This window comes from Salmo salar, chromosome 17, assembly GCF_965601325.2.
Source record: "Salmo salar chromosome 17, fSalSal1, whole genome shotgun sequence".
Classification (NCBI taxonomy): domain Eukaryota; kingdom Metazoa; phylum Chordata; class Actinopteri; order Salmoniformes; family Salmonidae; genus Salmo; species Salmo salar.
The window spans coordinates 2,044,116-2,060,874 of NC_138307.1; the positions used below are offsets into that span (position 1 = coordinate 2,044,116).

The window sequence follows — 16,759 nt, forward strand, 5'->3', positions numbered from 1 at the left end:
CACACACAGTCCTTTCATCAATGCCACTCATGCTGTCCACTGCCCCCTAGTAGGCTAGTAATGGAGCCCCCTTGTTTTCAGCCTGGAAAAGGGTGCTCAGACAGAGGAGCCCTTGGCTGATTACCTGAGAGGTGAAGAGACGAGGGGTGGCGGCCAGCACTCTAAAACACCCAGGACTGTTCTTATCAGACACATTGTACATCATAATCAGCCAGAGGGAGTTACTGCATGGAGAATTTGGAGGGGGAAAAAATGTGTGTAACACCTAATCACCTCTTGTGTTTTCACCCCAACCTACTGCCAAAGCACAGCTGCAGCAACCCAAAAACGACATGCTGTTACTCAAACGAGGGGTTACCAAAGGGAATTCATGGCCTTTAATCATCCACACATGTTCATCTTCACGCTAACATGCTGACCACACCACACATAGACATATTGATTTTGTTCCCCCACACCAGACGTGATCAAGACACACAGGTTGAAATATCAAAACAAACTATGAACCAACTATATTAATTTGGGGGCAGGTCAAAATGCATGATACATTTATGTAAATTTAGCTAGCTAGCTTGCTGTTGCTCGCTAATTTGTCCTTGGATATTATCATTGGGTTGTTATTTTACCTGAAATGCACAAGGTCCTCTTATCCAACAATTAATCCACAGATAAAAGGGTAAAAGTTTATTTTCTAGTATTCTCTCCTCCTTCAGGCTTATTCTTCTTTTTGGGACTTTATATGGCAGTTGGAAACCAACTTTAAAACTTCACTAGGGTAGGGGGCAGCATTCAGAATTTTGGAGGAAAAGCATGCCCAAATTAAACTGCCTGCTACTCAGGCCCAGAAGCTAGGATATGCATATAAGTGGTAAAGTTTCCAAAACCGTTAAAATAATGTCTGTGAGTATAACAGAACTGATATGGCAGGTGAAAACCTGAGGAAAATCCATCCAGGAAGTACTATTATTTTGAAAGGCTGTTTTTCCATTGAAAAGCCTATCCATCATACAAAGACTTAGGACCCAGTTCACAATCTCTATGGCTTCTTCGACATGTGGCCAGTCTTTAGGCATTGTTTCAGGCTTTTACTCTGAAAAATGAGGCAGATACATCACTTTCAATGAGTGGACAGTGGAAATTTCCAGACCTGAGTCCTGCGTGTGATCTGGAACGCACCTCTCTTGTTTCTCCTTTTCTATTGACGAACCTATTGTCCGATTGAAATATTATTGATTATTTATGACAAAAACAACCTGAGGATTGATTTTAAACATCGTTTGACATGTTTCTACGAACTTTTATTCTACTTTTTTTTACTTTTCGTCTGGATGTTGAGAGTGCGCTTTGTGCCTTTGGATTACTGAACTAAACGCACCAACAAAACGGAGGTTTTTGGACATAAAGAAGGACATTATCGAACAAAACGAACATTTATTGTGTGACATGGTGTCCTGGGAGTGCCACCAGATGAAGATCATCAAAGGTAAGTGATTCATTTTAACGCTATTTCTGACTTTTGTGACACCTCTCCTTGGTTGGAAAATGGCTGTATGGTTTTCTGTGGCTAGGCGCTGACCTAACATAATCACATGGTGTGCTTTCGCCGTAAAGCCTTTTTGAAATCTGACACAGCGGCTGGATTAACAAGAAGTTTATCTTTAAAATGGTGTATAATACTTGTACGTTTGAGGAATTTTAATTATGGGATTTCTGTTGTTTTGAATTTGGCGCCCTGCAATTTCACTGGCTGTTGTTGAGGTGGGACGCTACCGTCCCACTGATACCAGAGAGGTTATTAAGGTGCATTACCACTACCGATTGGACTGGAGTGTGGACCTCAGTACATCTTTCAATAACCCACGTGGATATATGGTCTTGTGTGGCTCAGTTGGTAGAGCATGGTGTTTTCAACGCCAGGGTTGTGGGTTCGATTCCCACGGGGGACCAGTATGGGGAAAAAAATGTATGAAATGTATGCATTCACTACTGTAAGTCGCTCTGGATAAGAGTGTCTGCTAAATGACTAAAATATAAATGTAAAAATATATGCTCCTAAAAATCAAAGAGCAGATGGGAGAGGTGGGACTTGCAGCGCATTAAGCATCACAAATAGAACCATGTTCTATTTTAACGCCTGGATACGTAGACTCTCGTTGACGCGCACATGACGTGAATGGTGTGGTCAGCATGTCAGTTAAAGGTTTTGCAAAACCCAAAACGCATCATACTCTGACACTTTCTGTATATTGAAAGTTCTATATCTTGAAAACTTGATTGCTTTAGCGCAAAATATATCAACAGTGGACTAATGAAACAGATACCAAAATATTGTTTTTGAGTGGTATTAAGTCTAATGCCGAATTTAATTAGACTCACATTTATGGAGTCAGAAACGCAAAGCCTCAGTCTTGAGGGTTAACGGGTGTATTATAGTAAACCTACAGTAGGCAGACGTGTTGCCTAGGAACCATTTATCTCTCTTCAATGTGGAATCATGGTGACATTCAGACACAGTGTTATTATGGTGAGAACTAAGGAGATAGACTTGCTTCATTCCACCGCCACACTAATGTAGCATCTGAGGACATTGGGCTGTTCATTGGCTCAGATCTGTAAATCCTTCAATATTCAGGATTTTCCTGACTCAGTGAATTATGTCATGTACAGTCCCTTAACCTCTATGGGCTAGGTGGGAAACGAAATCGTCCCACCTACGTAACAGCCAGTGGAATCCTGTGGCGCGTTATTCAAATACCTTAGATATGATATTACTTCAATTTTTCAAAAATATGACTATTTTACACCATTTTAAAGATAAGACTCTCGTTAATCTAACCACACTGTCCGATTTCAAAAAGGCTTTACAACGAAAGCAAAACATTAGATTATGTCAGCAGAGTACCGAGCCAGAAATAATCAGACACCCATTTTTCAAGCTAGCATATAATGTCACATAAACCCAAACCACAGCTAAATGTAGCACTAACCTTTGATGATCTTCATCAGATGACAACCCTAGGACATTATGTTATACAATACATGCATGTTTTGTTCAATCAAGTTCATATTTATATCAAAAACCAGCTTTTTACATTAGCATGTGACTAGCATGTGACTAGCATTCCCACCGAACACTGCCGGTGAATTTACTAAATTACTCACGATAAACGTTCACAAAAAGCATAACAATTATTTTAAGAATTATAGATACAGAACTCCTCTATGCACTTTATGTCCGATTTTAAAATAGCTTTTCGGTGAAAGCACATTTTGCAATATTCTCAGTAGGTAGCCCGGCATCACAGGGCTAGCTATTTAGACACCCAGCAGGTTTAGCACTCATCAAAGTCAGATTTACTATAAGAAAAATGTTATTACCTTTGTCGTCTTCGTCAGAATGCACTCCCAGGACTTCTACTTCAATAACAAATGTTGGTTTGGTCCAAAATAATCCATCGTTATATCCAAACAGCGGCGTTTTGTTCGTGCGTTCTAGACACTATCCTAAAGGCTAAATAAGGGTGACGAGCATGGCGCAATTCATGACAAAAGAATTCTAAATATTCCATTACCGTACTTCGAAGCATGTCAACCGCTGTTTAAAATCATTTTTTATGCCATTTTTCTCATAAAAAAGCGATAATATTCCGACCGGGAATCTGCGTTTAGATAAACAGACAAAGGAAAAGAAACCATTCGGTCGAAGCGGGCATGCGCCTAAGCCCATAGTACTCTGAGTGGCCACTTGCCAAAAGCGATAAAGTGTTTCAGCCAGAGCCTGCCTCGATATCGTTCAACGTTTTCCAGGGCTCTGAGACCCTATGGAAGACGTAGGAAGTGTCACGTTATTGCACAGATCCTGAGTCTTCAATAAAAAGAGCCAAGACGAAACACTACTTCTCAGACAGGCCACTTCCTGCTTGAAATCGTCTCAGGTTTTGGCCTGCCATAGGAGTTCTGTTATACTCACAGACACCATTCAAACACTTTTAGAAACTATAGGGGGTTTTCTATCCAAAGCCAATAATTATATGCATATTCTAGTTACTGGGCAGGAGTAGTAACCAGATTAAATCGGGTACGTTTTTTATCCAGCCGTGTCAATACTGCCCCCTAGCCCTAACAGGTTAAAATTCAATATAATGGCATTTAGATTCACCATGTGTCAAATGGAAATGTCACAGGGTGTTGGTTATTCAAGATCATTCAAAGTCCTGAAATGTTGTGCCAGAGTCTGGTCGAGTGGTAATGCTCTCAACTCTGGGGGTTCGATCCCTGTGTCTGCAATTTTTCTATGCCCCACATTTATGTCTGTTTTGTCTAGATGGAGTACAGCTTATATAAAAATTGACCTTTCGTAGCAGGTTTGGAGAACTTACCAGCAGTGTTAATTTGACATAAGCTGTATCCCATCTAGACATGACCCTTTCTGTCAACCCCCTCCACTTTCCCTGACATTCTGAAATGCCAAATAAAATGTGTTCCTCAAAGAAATTTGCCTGGGACAGAACACTTCGAGAGGACGTTTACATCATGGTCTGTTTGGCCTACCTTTGGCTGAATTAAGATTTTCCATATTCCATACAGTTTTAGTATCAGGGTTGGGGTCAAAATATGTAAATTCAGATAGTAAATTGATATTAAATTGAATGGAAAATAGCCCATCTTTTCCAGTGAGGATTTTTCCATATTCATGGAAAATGTATTAATTGAAATACCTTCCCCCTCTGCTCTTCTAGCATACTTTGCATTTTGAACATTTCACAAAAAGAGATGATAAGTCTATCACAAGGCTGAGTGCTTGATTGTGTACCTTTTAGAACGGACATGCAGAGCAGAAAAACCATGGAGTCACGTTGTGAGATCAGTTTGCCACCTTTGATCTGGATTTTCTATACGTGCCTGTACCTACATTTGAAGTCGGAAGTTTACATACACCTTAGCCAAATGCATTTAAACTCAGTTTTTCACAATTTCTGACATTTAAAACCTGTTGGGGATACCCCTTCCTGTTCGGATCCCGTTAACGGGATTGCTTGACAAGATACAACGCGCGAAATTCAAATCAGAATAAATCAAATAATTTAAATTTCTCAAACAATCAACTATCTTACACCCTTTGCAAGATAAACATCTCCTTAATTAACCTGTTAGGGCTAGGGGGCAGTATTGACACGGCTGGATAAAAAACATACCCGATTTAATCTGGTTACCACTCCTACCCAGTAACTAGAATATGCATATACTTATTACATATGGATAGAAAACACCCTACATTTTCTAAAACTGTTTGAATGGTGTCTGTGAGTATAACAGAACTCAAATGGCAGGTCAAAACCTGAGAGATTCCTTTACAGGAAGTGGCCTGTCTGACCATTTCTTGAACTTCTTTTCCATCTCTATCATTTACTAAGGATCTCTGCTCTAACGTGACACTTCCCACGTCGTCCATAGGCGCTCAGAGCCCGGGAAAAAACAGAATGTCGTCATTCCAGCCCCAGGCTGAAACACATTATCGCCTTTCTCAAGTGGCCGATCAAGGGACACTGGGCTTATGCGCATGACCCGACCGCCCCCGCCTTTGGGATTTTTTCCTCTGTTTGCCGAAAAGGAGATTCCCTGTCGGAATATTATCGCTTTTCTACGAGAAAAATGTCGTAAAAATTGATTTTAAACAGCGGTTGACATGCTTCGAAGTACGGTAATGGAATATTTAGAATTTTATTGTCACGAATTGCGCCATGCGCGCGACACTTCTTTACTATTTCGGATAGTGTCTGGAACGCACGAACAAAACGCCGCTATTCGGATATAACGATGGATTATTTTGGACCAAACCAACATTTGTTATTGAAGTAGCAGTCCTGGGTGTGCATTCTGACGAAGACAACTAAAGGTAATCAAACTTTTATAATAGTAAATATGATTATGGTGAGTGCTAAACTTGCCGGGTGTCTAAATAGCGAGCCCGTGATGCCTGGGCTATGTACTTAGAATATTGCAAAATGTGTTTTCACCAAAAAGCTATTTTAAAATCGGACATATCGAGTGCATAGAGGAGGTCTGTATCTATAATTCTTAAAATAATTGTTATGCTTTTTGTGAACGTTTATCGTGAGTAATTTAGTAAAATGTTAGCGAATTCCCCGGAAGTTTGCGGGGGTATGCTAGTTCTGAACGTCACATGCTAATGTAAAAAGCTGGTTTTTGATATAAATATGAACTTGATTGAACAAAACATGCATGTATTGTATAACATAATGTCCTAGGGTTGTCATCTGATGAAGATCATCAAAGGTGAGTGCTGCATTTAGCTGTCTTCTGGGTTTTGGTGACATTATATGCTGGCTTGAAAAATGGGTGTCTGATTATTTCTGGCTTGGTACTCTGCTGACATAATCTAATGTTTTGCTTTCGTTGTAAAGCCTTTTTGAAATCGGACAGTGTGGTTAGATTAACGAGAGTCTTGTCTTTAAATAGCTGTAAAATAGTCATATGTTTGAGAAATTGAAGTAATAGGATTTTTAACGTTTTGAAAATCGCGCCACAGGCTGCCAGTGGCTGTTACGTTAATCTAACCACGTTGTCTGATTTCAAAAAGGCTTTACGGCGAAAGCATAAAGTTAAATTATGTTAGGACAGTACATTGAAAATAGCTGTGTGTAATGTTTTGTCAATGCAAAGACAGGCGTCACCAAAAGCAGAAAACCAGCTAAAATGATGCACTAACCTTTGACAATCTTCATCAGATGACACTCCTAGGACATTATGTTAGACAATACATGCATTTTGTGTTCTATCAAGTTCACATTTATATCCAAAAACAGCATTTTACAGTGGCGGTGAAATTCAGAAAATATTTTCCCTCAAATGTTGCCGGTGAATCAGCGCTACAATTTACAAAATTACTATTCGAAAACATTGGTAAATTATAATATTGTCATTCAAAGAATTATAGATTAACGTCTCGTGAATGCAACCGCATTGCCAGATTTAAAAATAACTTTACTGGGAAATCACACTTTGCAATAAACGAGGTGCTATGCTCAGAAAAATAGGCTAGATACAGGTTAGCGCCATCTTGGAACCATCTAAAATCAAATATACTATTGTAAATATTCCCTTACCTTTGATTATCTTCATCAGAAGGCACTTCCAGGCATCCCAGGTCCACAACAAATGTAGTTTTGTTCAAAAAAGTTTATAATTTATGTCCCAACAGCTCCTTCTTGTTAGTGCGTTCTGTAGGCTACTCAAAATGTACCGAAGCCCGCGAGACTTGTCGCCACGAAAGAGCAACAATTTTTTTTTACGTTCGTTCAAACATGTCAAACGTTGTATAGCATAAGTCTTTAGGGCCTTTTTCAATCAGAACTTCAATAATATTCAAGGCGGACGATTGCATTGCCTTATAAAATATTTCGGAAAGAAAGGGTCCCCACACACATGCACGTCATAGTAGACATGGCCATCCGCCTGTGACCTAGTTTACAGCCTTCTCGTTCGGTCAGTTTTTACAGGAGAACACTCAAACCACTTTGTAAAGACTGTTGACATCTAGTGGAAGCCTTGGGAAGTGAAAAATGAATCCTAGGTTTGAAGTGATTCCACACATCAGATTTCCACTTCCTGTTAGGATTTGTCTCAGGGTTTTGACTGCCATATGAGTTCTGTTATACTCACAGACACCATTCAAACAGTTTTAGAAACTTTAGAGTGTTTTCTATCCAAATCTACTAATTATATGCCAGACTACAGTTTGCAACTGCACATGGGGACAAAGATCGTACTTTTTTGGAGAAATGTCCTCTCGTCTGATGGAGCAAAAATAGTACTGTTTGGCCATAATGACCATCGCTATGTTTGGAGGAAAAAGGGGGAGGCTTGCAAGCCAAAGAACACCATCCCAACCATGAAGCACGGGGGTGGCAGCATCATGTTGTGGGGGTGCTTTGCTGCAGGAGGGACTGGTGCATTTCATAAAATAGATGGCATCATGAGGTAGCAAAATTATGTGGATATATTGAAGCAACATCTCAAGACATCAGTCAGGAAGTTAAAGCTTGGTCACAAATGGTCCTTCCAAATGGACAATGACCCCAAACATACTTCCAAAGTTGTGGCAAATAGCTTAAAACCTGTTAGGGCTAGGGGGCAGTATTTGCACGGCTGGATAAAAAAATGTACCCGATTTAATCTGGTTACTAATCCTACCCAGTAACTAGAATATGCATATACTTATTATATATGGATAGAAAACACCCTAAAGTTTCTAAAACTGTTTGAATGGTGTCTGTGAGTATAACAGAACTCATTTGGCAGGCAAAACCCTGAGACAGATTCTGACAGGAAGTGGATACCTGATGTGTTGTATTACCTTTAAACCTATGCCATTGAAAAACACAGGGGCTGAGGAATATTTTGGCACTTCCTATTGCTTCCACTAGATGTCACCAGCCTTTACAAAGTGATTTGAGTCTTCTGGAGGGAGATCTGACCGAACAAGAGCCATGGAACGATGATGGCCCATTAGACACCTGGCGCGCGAGTTCATGTTGGGTACCCTCGTTCCAATACGTTATAAAAGAGAATGCATTCGTCCACCTTGAATATTATTCATGTTCTGGTTAAAAAAGGCCCTAATGATTTATGCTATACAACGTTTGACGTTTGAACGAACGTAAATATATTTTTTCCCCTCGTTCATGAAGTGAAGTCCGGCGGGCTTAGATCATGTGCCAACAAGACGGAGATTTTTGGACATAAATGATGAGCTTTTTTGAACAAAACTACATTCGTTATGGACCTGTGATACCTGTAAGTGACATCTGATGAAGAGAATCAAAGGTAATGGATTATTTACATAGTATTTTCGATTTTAGATCTCCCCAACATGGCGGCTAGTCTGTATCGCAACGCGTATTTTTCTGGGCGCAGTGCTCAGATTATTGCAAAGTGTGATTTCCCAGTAAGGTTATTTTTAAATCTGGCAAGTTGATTGCGTTCAAGAGATGTAAATCTATAATTCTTTAAATGACAATATAATATTTTACCAATGTTTTCTAATTTTAATTATTTAATTTGTGGTGCTGACTTGAATGCCGGTTATTGGAGGGAAACGATTTCCTGAACATCAACGCCACAGTAAAACGCTGTTTTTGGATATAAATATGAACTTGATAGAACTAAAAATGCATGCATTGTCTAACATAATGTCCTAGGAGTGTCATCTGTTGGAGATTGTAAAAGGTTAGTGCATAATTTTAGCTGATTTTATGGTTTTGGTGACGCCTGTCTTTGAATTGGCACAACATTACACACAACTCTTGTAAATGTACTGTCCTAACATACTCTAAATTTATGCTTTCGCCGTAAAACCTTTTTGAAATCGTAAAACGTGGTTAGATTAAGGAGATGTTTATCTTTCAAAGGGTGTAAAATAGTTGTATGTTTGAAAAATTTGAATTTTGACATTTATTTGGATTCAAATTTGCCGCTCTTGAAATGCACCTGCTGTTGATGGAGTGCACCACGGGTGGGAAAGTCAAGGTATTGGAGTGGCCATCACAAAGCCCTGACCTCAACCCTATAGAACATTTGTGGGCAGGACTGAAAAGTGTGTGTGAGAGCAAGGAGGCCCACAAACCTGACTCAGTTACACCAGCTCTGTCAGGAGGAATGGGCCGAAATTCACCCAACTTATTGTGGGAAGCTTGTGGAAGGCTACCCAAAACATTTGACCCAAGATAAACAATTTAAAAGCAATGCTACCAAATACTAATTGAGTGTATGTAAACTTCTGACCCACTGGGAATGTGATGAAAGAAATAAAAGCTGAAATAAATCATTCTCTCTACTATTATTCTGACATTTCACATTCTTAAAATAAAGTGGTGAACCTAACTGACCCAAGACAGGGAATTTTTATTAGGATTAAATGTCAGGAATTGTGAAAAACTGAGTTTAAATGTATATGGCGAAGGTGTATGTAAACATCCGACTTCAAATGTATTTAGGGAAGAAGCAGTCAGCTGGTGTTCTGTCTATAATGGAGTGGCCAGCACAGTCACTGGATCTCAACACTATTGAGCTGTTGTGGGAGCAGCTTGACCTTATGGCACATAAGAAGTGCCCATCAAGCCAATCCAACTTGTGAGAGGTGCTTCGGGAAGCATGGGGGGAAATATCTTCATATTTCCTCAACAAATTGACAACTAGAATGCCAAAGGTCTGCAAGGCTGTAATTGCTGCAAATGGAGGATTCTTTGATGAAAGCAAAGGACACAATTATTATTTCAATTAAAATCTTTATTTATAACCTTGTCTCTTTCTTGATTATATTTCCTATTCATTTTGCAACTCATTTCATGTATGTTTTCATGGAAAACAAGGACATTTCTAAGTGACCCCAAACTTTTGAACGGTAGTGTACAAGTAGGTAGAGTTAAAGTGACATATTTACTAAACAGAGAGTAGCAGCAGCGTAAAAGGGGGGAGGACGACACAATGCAATTAGTCTGGGTAGCCATTTGATTAGCTGTTCAGGACTCTTATGGTGGGGGGATAGATAGATAAGCAACCCTTTGGACTTGCTGTGAACAGTCTATGACTAGGGTGGCTGGAGTCTTTGACAATGTTTAGGGCCTTCCTCTGACACTGCCTGGTATAGAGGTCCTGGATGGCAGGAAGATTGGCCCCAGTGATGTACTGGGCCGTACGCACTGCCCTCTGTAATACCTTGTGGTCGGAGGCTGAGCAGTTGCCATATCAGGCAGTGATGCAACCAGTCAGGATGCTCTTGATGGTGCAGAGCTGTTGAACTTTTTGAGGATCTGAGGACCCATGCCAATTCTTTTTAGTCTCCTGAGGGGAATAGCCTTTGCCGTGCCCTCTTCACGACTGCCTTGATGTATTTGGACCATGATAGTTTGTTGGTAATATGGACACCAAGGAACTTCAAGCTCTCAACATGTTCCAGTACAGCCCCTTCGATTAGAATGGGGGCGTGCTCGGTCCTCCTTTTCCCATAGTCCACAATCATCTCCTTTGCCTTGATTACGTTGAGTGAGAGTTTGTTATCCTGGCACCACATGGCCAGGTCTCTTACCTCCTCCCTATAGACTGTCTCATCGTTGTCTGTGATCAGGCCTACCACTGTTGTGTCATCGGCAAACTTAATGATGGTGTTGGAGTCGTGCCTGGCCATGCAGTCGTGGGTGAACAGTGAGTACAGGGGCGGGCTGAGCACGCACCTCTGAGGGGCCCCCGTGTTGAAGATCAGCGTGGCAGATGTGTTGTTACCTACACTTACCACCTGGGGGCGGCACATCAGGAAGTTCATGATCCAGGTGCAGAGGGAGGTGTTTAGTCCCAGGGTCCTTAGCTTAATGATGAGCTTTGAGGGCACTATGGTGTTGAACGCTGAGCTATAGTCAATGAATAGCATTCTCACGTAGGTGTTCCTTTTGCCCAGGTGGGAAAGGGCAGTGTGGAGTGCAATAGAGATTGCATCATCTGTGGATCTGTTGGGGTGGTATGCAAATTGGAGTGGGTCTAGGGCTTCTAGGATAATCGGTCCCGTGTGGCTCAGTTGGTAGAGCATGGTGTTTGCAACACCAGGGTTGTGGGTTTGATTCCCACGGGGGACCAGTACGGCAACAACAACAAAAATGTATGAAATGTATTCACTACTGTAAATCGCTCTGGATAAGAGCGTCTGCTAAATGACTGAAATGTAATAATGGTGTGTTTTTTATTTTTTATTTCACCTTTATTTAACCAGGTAGGCCAGTTGAGAACAAGTTTTCATTTACAACTGCGACATGGCCAAGATAAAGCAAAGCAGTGCGACTAAAACAACAACACAGAATTACAAATGGGATAAACAAACGTACAGTCAATAACACAATAGAAAAATCTGTATACACTGTGTGTAAATGAAGTAAGGAGGTAAGGCAATAAATAGGCCAATACTGGTGAAGTAATTACGATTCAGCAATTTACACTGGAGTGATAGATGTGCAGATGTGCAAGGAGAAATACTGGTGTGCAGAGAGCAGAAAAACAAAAACAAATATGGGGATGAGGTAGGTAGTTGTTTGGATGGGCTATTCACAGATGGGCTGTGTACAGCTGCATCAATCGATAAGCTGCTCTGACAGCTGACACTTAAAGTTAGTCAAATGAAGGAGATATAAGTCTCCAACTTCAGTGATTTTTGCAATTTGTTCCAGTCATTGGCAGCAGAGAACTGGAAGGAAAGGCGGTCAAAGGAGGAGTTGGCTTTGGGGATAACCAGTGAAATATACCTGCTGGAGTGCGTCCTATGGGTGGGTGTTACTATGGTGACCAGTGAGCTGAGATAAGGCGGAGCTTTACCTAGCAAAGACTTATAGATGACCTGGAGCCAGTGGGTTTGGCGACGAATATGTAGCGAGGACCAGCCAAAAGAGCATGCAGGTCACAGTGGTGGGTAGTATATGGGGCTTTGGTGACAAAACGGATGGCACTGTGATAGACTGCATCCAATTTGCTGAGTAGAGTGTTGGAGGCTATTTTGTAAATGACATCGCTGAAGTCAAGGATCAGTAGGATAGTCAGTTTTACAAGGGTATGTTTGGCAGCATGAGTGAAGGAGGCTTTGTTGCGAAATAGGAAGCCGATTCTAGATTTAACTTTTGATTGGAGATGCATAATGTGAGTCTGGAAGGAGAGTTTACAGTCTAGCCAGACACCTAGGTATGTATAATTGTCCACATATTCTAGGTCAGAACCGTCCAGAGTAGTGTGGCTAGTCGGGTGGGCGGGTGTGGGCAGCGATCGGATGAAGAGCATGCATTTCGTTTTACTAGCATTTAACCTCTTGGGGCTAGGTGGGACGCTAGCGTGCCACCCGTGGTGCACTCCATCAACAGCAGGTGCATTTCAAGAGCGGCAAATTTGAATCCAAATAAATGTCAAAATTCAAATTTTTCAAAAATACAACTATGTTACACCATTTGAAAGATAAACATCTCCTTAATCTAACCACGTTTTACGATTTCAAAAAGGTTTTACGGCGAAAGCATAAATTTAGAGTATGTTAGGACAGTACATTTACAAGAGTTGTGTGTAATGTTTTGTCAAGTCAAAGACAGGGTCACCAAAACCATAAAACCAGCTAAAATGATGCACTAACCTTTTACAATCTCCATCAGATGACACTCCTAGGACATTATGTTAGACAATGCATGCATTTTTAGTTCTATCAAGTTCATATTTATATACAAAAACAGCGTTTTACTATGGCATTGATGTTGAGGAAATCGTTTCCCTCCAATAACCGGCAGTCAAGTCAGCGTCAGAAATTAAATAATTAAAATTAGAAAACATTGGTAAAATATTATATTGTCATTTAAAGAATTATAGATTTACATCTCTTGAACGCAATCAACTTGCCAGATTTAAAAATAACCTTACTGGGAAATCACACTTTGCAATAATCTGAGCACTGCGCCCAGAAAAATACGCGTTGCGATACAGACTAGACGTCATGTTGGGGAGATCTAAAATCGAAAATACTATGTAAATAATCCATTACCTTTGATTCTCTTCATCAGATGTCACTTCCAGGTATCACAGGTCCATAACGAATGTAGTTTTGTTCAAAAAAGCTCATCATTTATGTCCAAAAATCTCTGTCTCGTTAGCACATGATGTAAGCCAGCCGGACTTCTCGTCATGAACGAGGGGAAAAAATATATTTCCGTTCGTTCAAACATGTCAAACGTTGTATAGCATAAATCATTAGGGCCTTTTTTAACCAGAACATGAATAATATTCAAGGTGGACGAATGCATACTCTTTTATAACGTATTGGAACGAGGGTACCCAACATGAAGTAGCGCGCCAGGTGTCTAATGGGACATCACCGTTCCATGGCTCTTGTTCGGTCAGATCTCCCTCCAGAAGACTCAAAACACTTTGTAAAGGCTGGTGACATCTAGTGGAAGCAATAGGAAGTGCCAAAATATTCCTAAACCCCTGTGTTTTTCAATGGGATAGGTTTAAAGTCAATACAACACATCAGGTATCCACTTCCTGTCAGAAAATGTCTCAGGGTTTTGCCTGCCAAATGAGTTCTGTTATACTCACAGACACCATTCAAACAGTTTTGGAAACTTTAGAGTGTTTTCTATCCATATATAATAAGTATATGCATATTCTAGTTACTGGGTAGGATTAGTAACCAGATTAAATCGGGTACATTTTTTTTATCCAGACGTGCAAATGCTGCCCCCTAGACCCAACAGGTTAAGAACAGTTGGAGGCCACGGAAGGAGTGTTGTACAGCATTGAAGCTCGTTTGGAGGTCTGATAACACAGTGTCCAAAGAAGGGCCAGATGTATACAGAATGGTGTCGTCTGCTTAGAGGTGGATCAAAGAATCACCCACAGCTAGAGCGACATCATTGATATATACAAAGAAAAGAGTCTGCCCGAGAATTGAACCTTGTGGCACCCTCATAGAGACTGCCAGAGGTCCGGACAACAACTCGATTTGACACACTGAACTCTATCTGAGAATTAGTTAGAGAACCAGGCGAGGCAGTCATTAGAGAAACCAAGGCTGTTGAGTCTGCTGATAAGAATACGATGATTGACAGAGTCGAAGGCATTGGCCAGGTCAATGAAGACGGCTGCACATTACTCTTATTCTCCATGTACTTTACAGTGTCTCAAAACTTTTTGGAATTAGTGCTGCAGGATGCAAATTTCTGTTTGAAAAAGCTATCCTTTGCAGTCCTAACTGATTGTGTGTATTGGTTCCTGACTTCCCTGAAAAGTTTCATATCGCAGGGACTATTCGATGCTAGTGCGGTATGCCACAGGGTGTTTTTGTGCTGGTCAAGAGCAGTTAAGTCTGGAGTGAACCAAGGGCTATATCTGTTCTTAGTTCTACATTTTTTGAAAGGGGCGTGCTTATTTAAGATGTGAGCCGTGACCTGCCTTTCAAAGCACTTCATTGGTACAGACGTGTGTGCTACGGGTCGGATGTCATTTAGGCAGGTTACCTTAGTGTTCTTGGGCACAAGGACTATGGTGGTCTGCTTGAAACATGTTGGTGTTACAGACTCAGTCAGGAACAGGTTGAAAATGTCAGTGAAGACACTTGCCAGTTGGTCAGCACATGCTCGGAGTACACGTCCAGGTAATCCGTCTATAATAGTTTGCAAGCCCTGCCACATCCGACGAACGTAGGAGCCGGTGTAGTACGATTGAATCTTAGTCCTGTATTGACACTTTTGCTGTTTGATGGTTCGTCAGAGGGCATAGGGGGCATTTCTTATAAGTGTCCAGGTTAGAGTTCCGCTCCTTGAAAGCAGCAGCTCTACCCAGTATACAACAGGAGTTCCCTGATCCTGGTGCAGAATACACATTGTTTCTCCCTCCCCATACTGACCGATGCCATTCAATTAAATAATTTTAAATAAGACAATACAAGTAAATGTTGTTTCTAGTAAAATTGTTGTGCTGAGTGCCAGGTCTCTCTCTATTCAGAGACATTCTCTCCATTCGCTGCGTTCACCTTTCTATTTTGCTTCAGATATCATAAAATGTGAAGTGAAAAATAATGATGAACACAGTGATCAGGCTGGTTACATCAGGCTAGGTTATGCCCTGGACATAAGATGCCTCAATGGTGGTCAGTGCCATTTAAGATGAGGTAGGACCAAAAAAAAATCATGAGCATGGCCTTATTTCTGTTCCAGCATATCTGATGACTGTCATTCATATTCAATTCACCCAGTTCAATGTAACAGTTATAGTTATAGGCTACTACATGACACTCTAATGTTCCCTATACATGTCATGAGGTTGCTACAACCTAGCCTATGAATGAAAGTTTACAATGCTGGTGTACACAGGTCGAGAGAGAAATTTGAGGTGACAGACAGTGACATTCAATATCGCCTTGCACAATCGAGCCTGCATCTAGCTGATATTGGGTGTAATCCTTAGTCCAACAGTTGTAAAAGAAAGTTTCTCTTGGACAACTGCAGGTATGTTTATCCATGTTTTGTTGCGTTTGCTTCCATTTAAGAAACTTTTTGAACAGAATCGGCGGAATGAGTACACCCCTGATCACACGTAAGCAGAGTTCACTCTCATAAGAGCCATGTTGTATTCCTTCTCTTCCCTTCGCTTGTGGACTTCAATGCACAACAAATCAGCTGTATGTGACCAGGCAAAAAACCTTTCCAAGCCAAACCTCTACAAACAGCCTACATCATTGTCAACATATTATCTAAAGTAACATCATAGTCAGCATTGCTAATAGAACTAACGTGTTAGTAAACCCGCTACAACCATGCAGTAACGTTAGTGTACAGTCATAAGCACTTACACCGGCGGGCCTCAGTGGCAATAAATTAGTAGTATCAAAAAGCTTAACTTGACTTGGAAGAGTTCCAGTGCTGAGTTGGAAAGTCATAGCCAGCTAGCTAACATAGCATCCCTCTGTTTGAGCAGGGAGTTTCAGTAGGCTAAACTAGACAGCTGCATTTGCTAGCTAAGTAAGTGAACTGAAAGTGAATTTTTTTTAAAATCTCTCTCTTTCTCTATTTCTCTCTTACTTCTCCTTCATTCACTTTGAGTCAACTACTCACCACATTTTATATACTGCAGTGCTATCTATCTGTAGTTTATATACTTTCAGTACTAGATTAAAACTCTGATCCTAATACTGTTGCAGTTCATGCTGCAAGAGCTCTGATAG

The 16,759-nt window shown here is 40.8% G+C and overlaps 1 non-coding gene across 1 annotated transcript; it reads left to right on the forward strand.

The window, feature by feature from the left end:
• Nucleotides 1–1,871: 1,871 nt before the first annotated feature.
• Nucleotides 1,872–1,947, forward strand: trnae-uuc (transfer RNA glutamic acid (anticodon UUC)). The gene has a single exon. It is a non-coding gene; the product is annotated as a tRNA-Glu (tRNA).
• The last annotated feature ends 14,812 nt before the right edge of the window (nucleotides 1,948–16,759 follow it).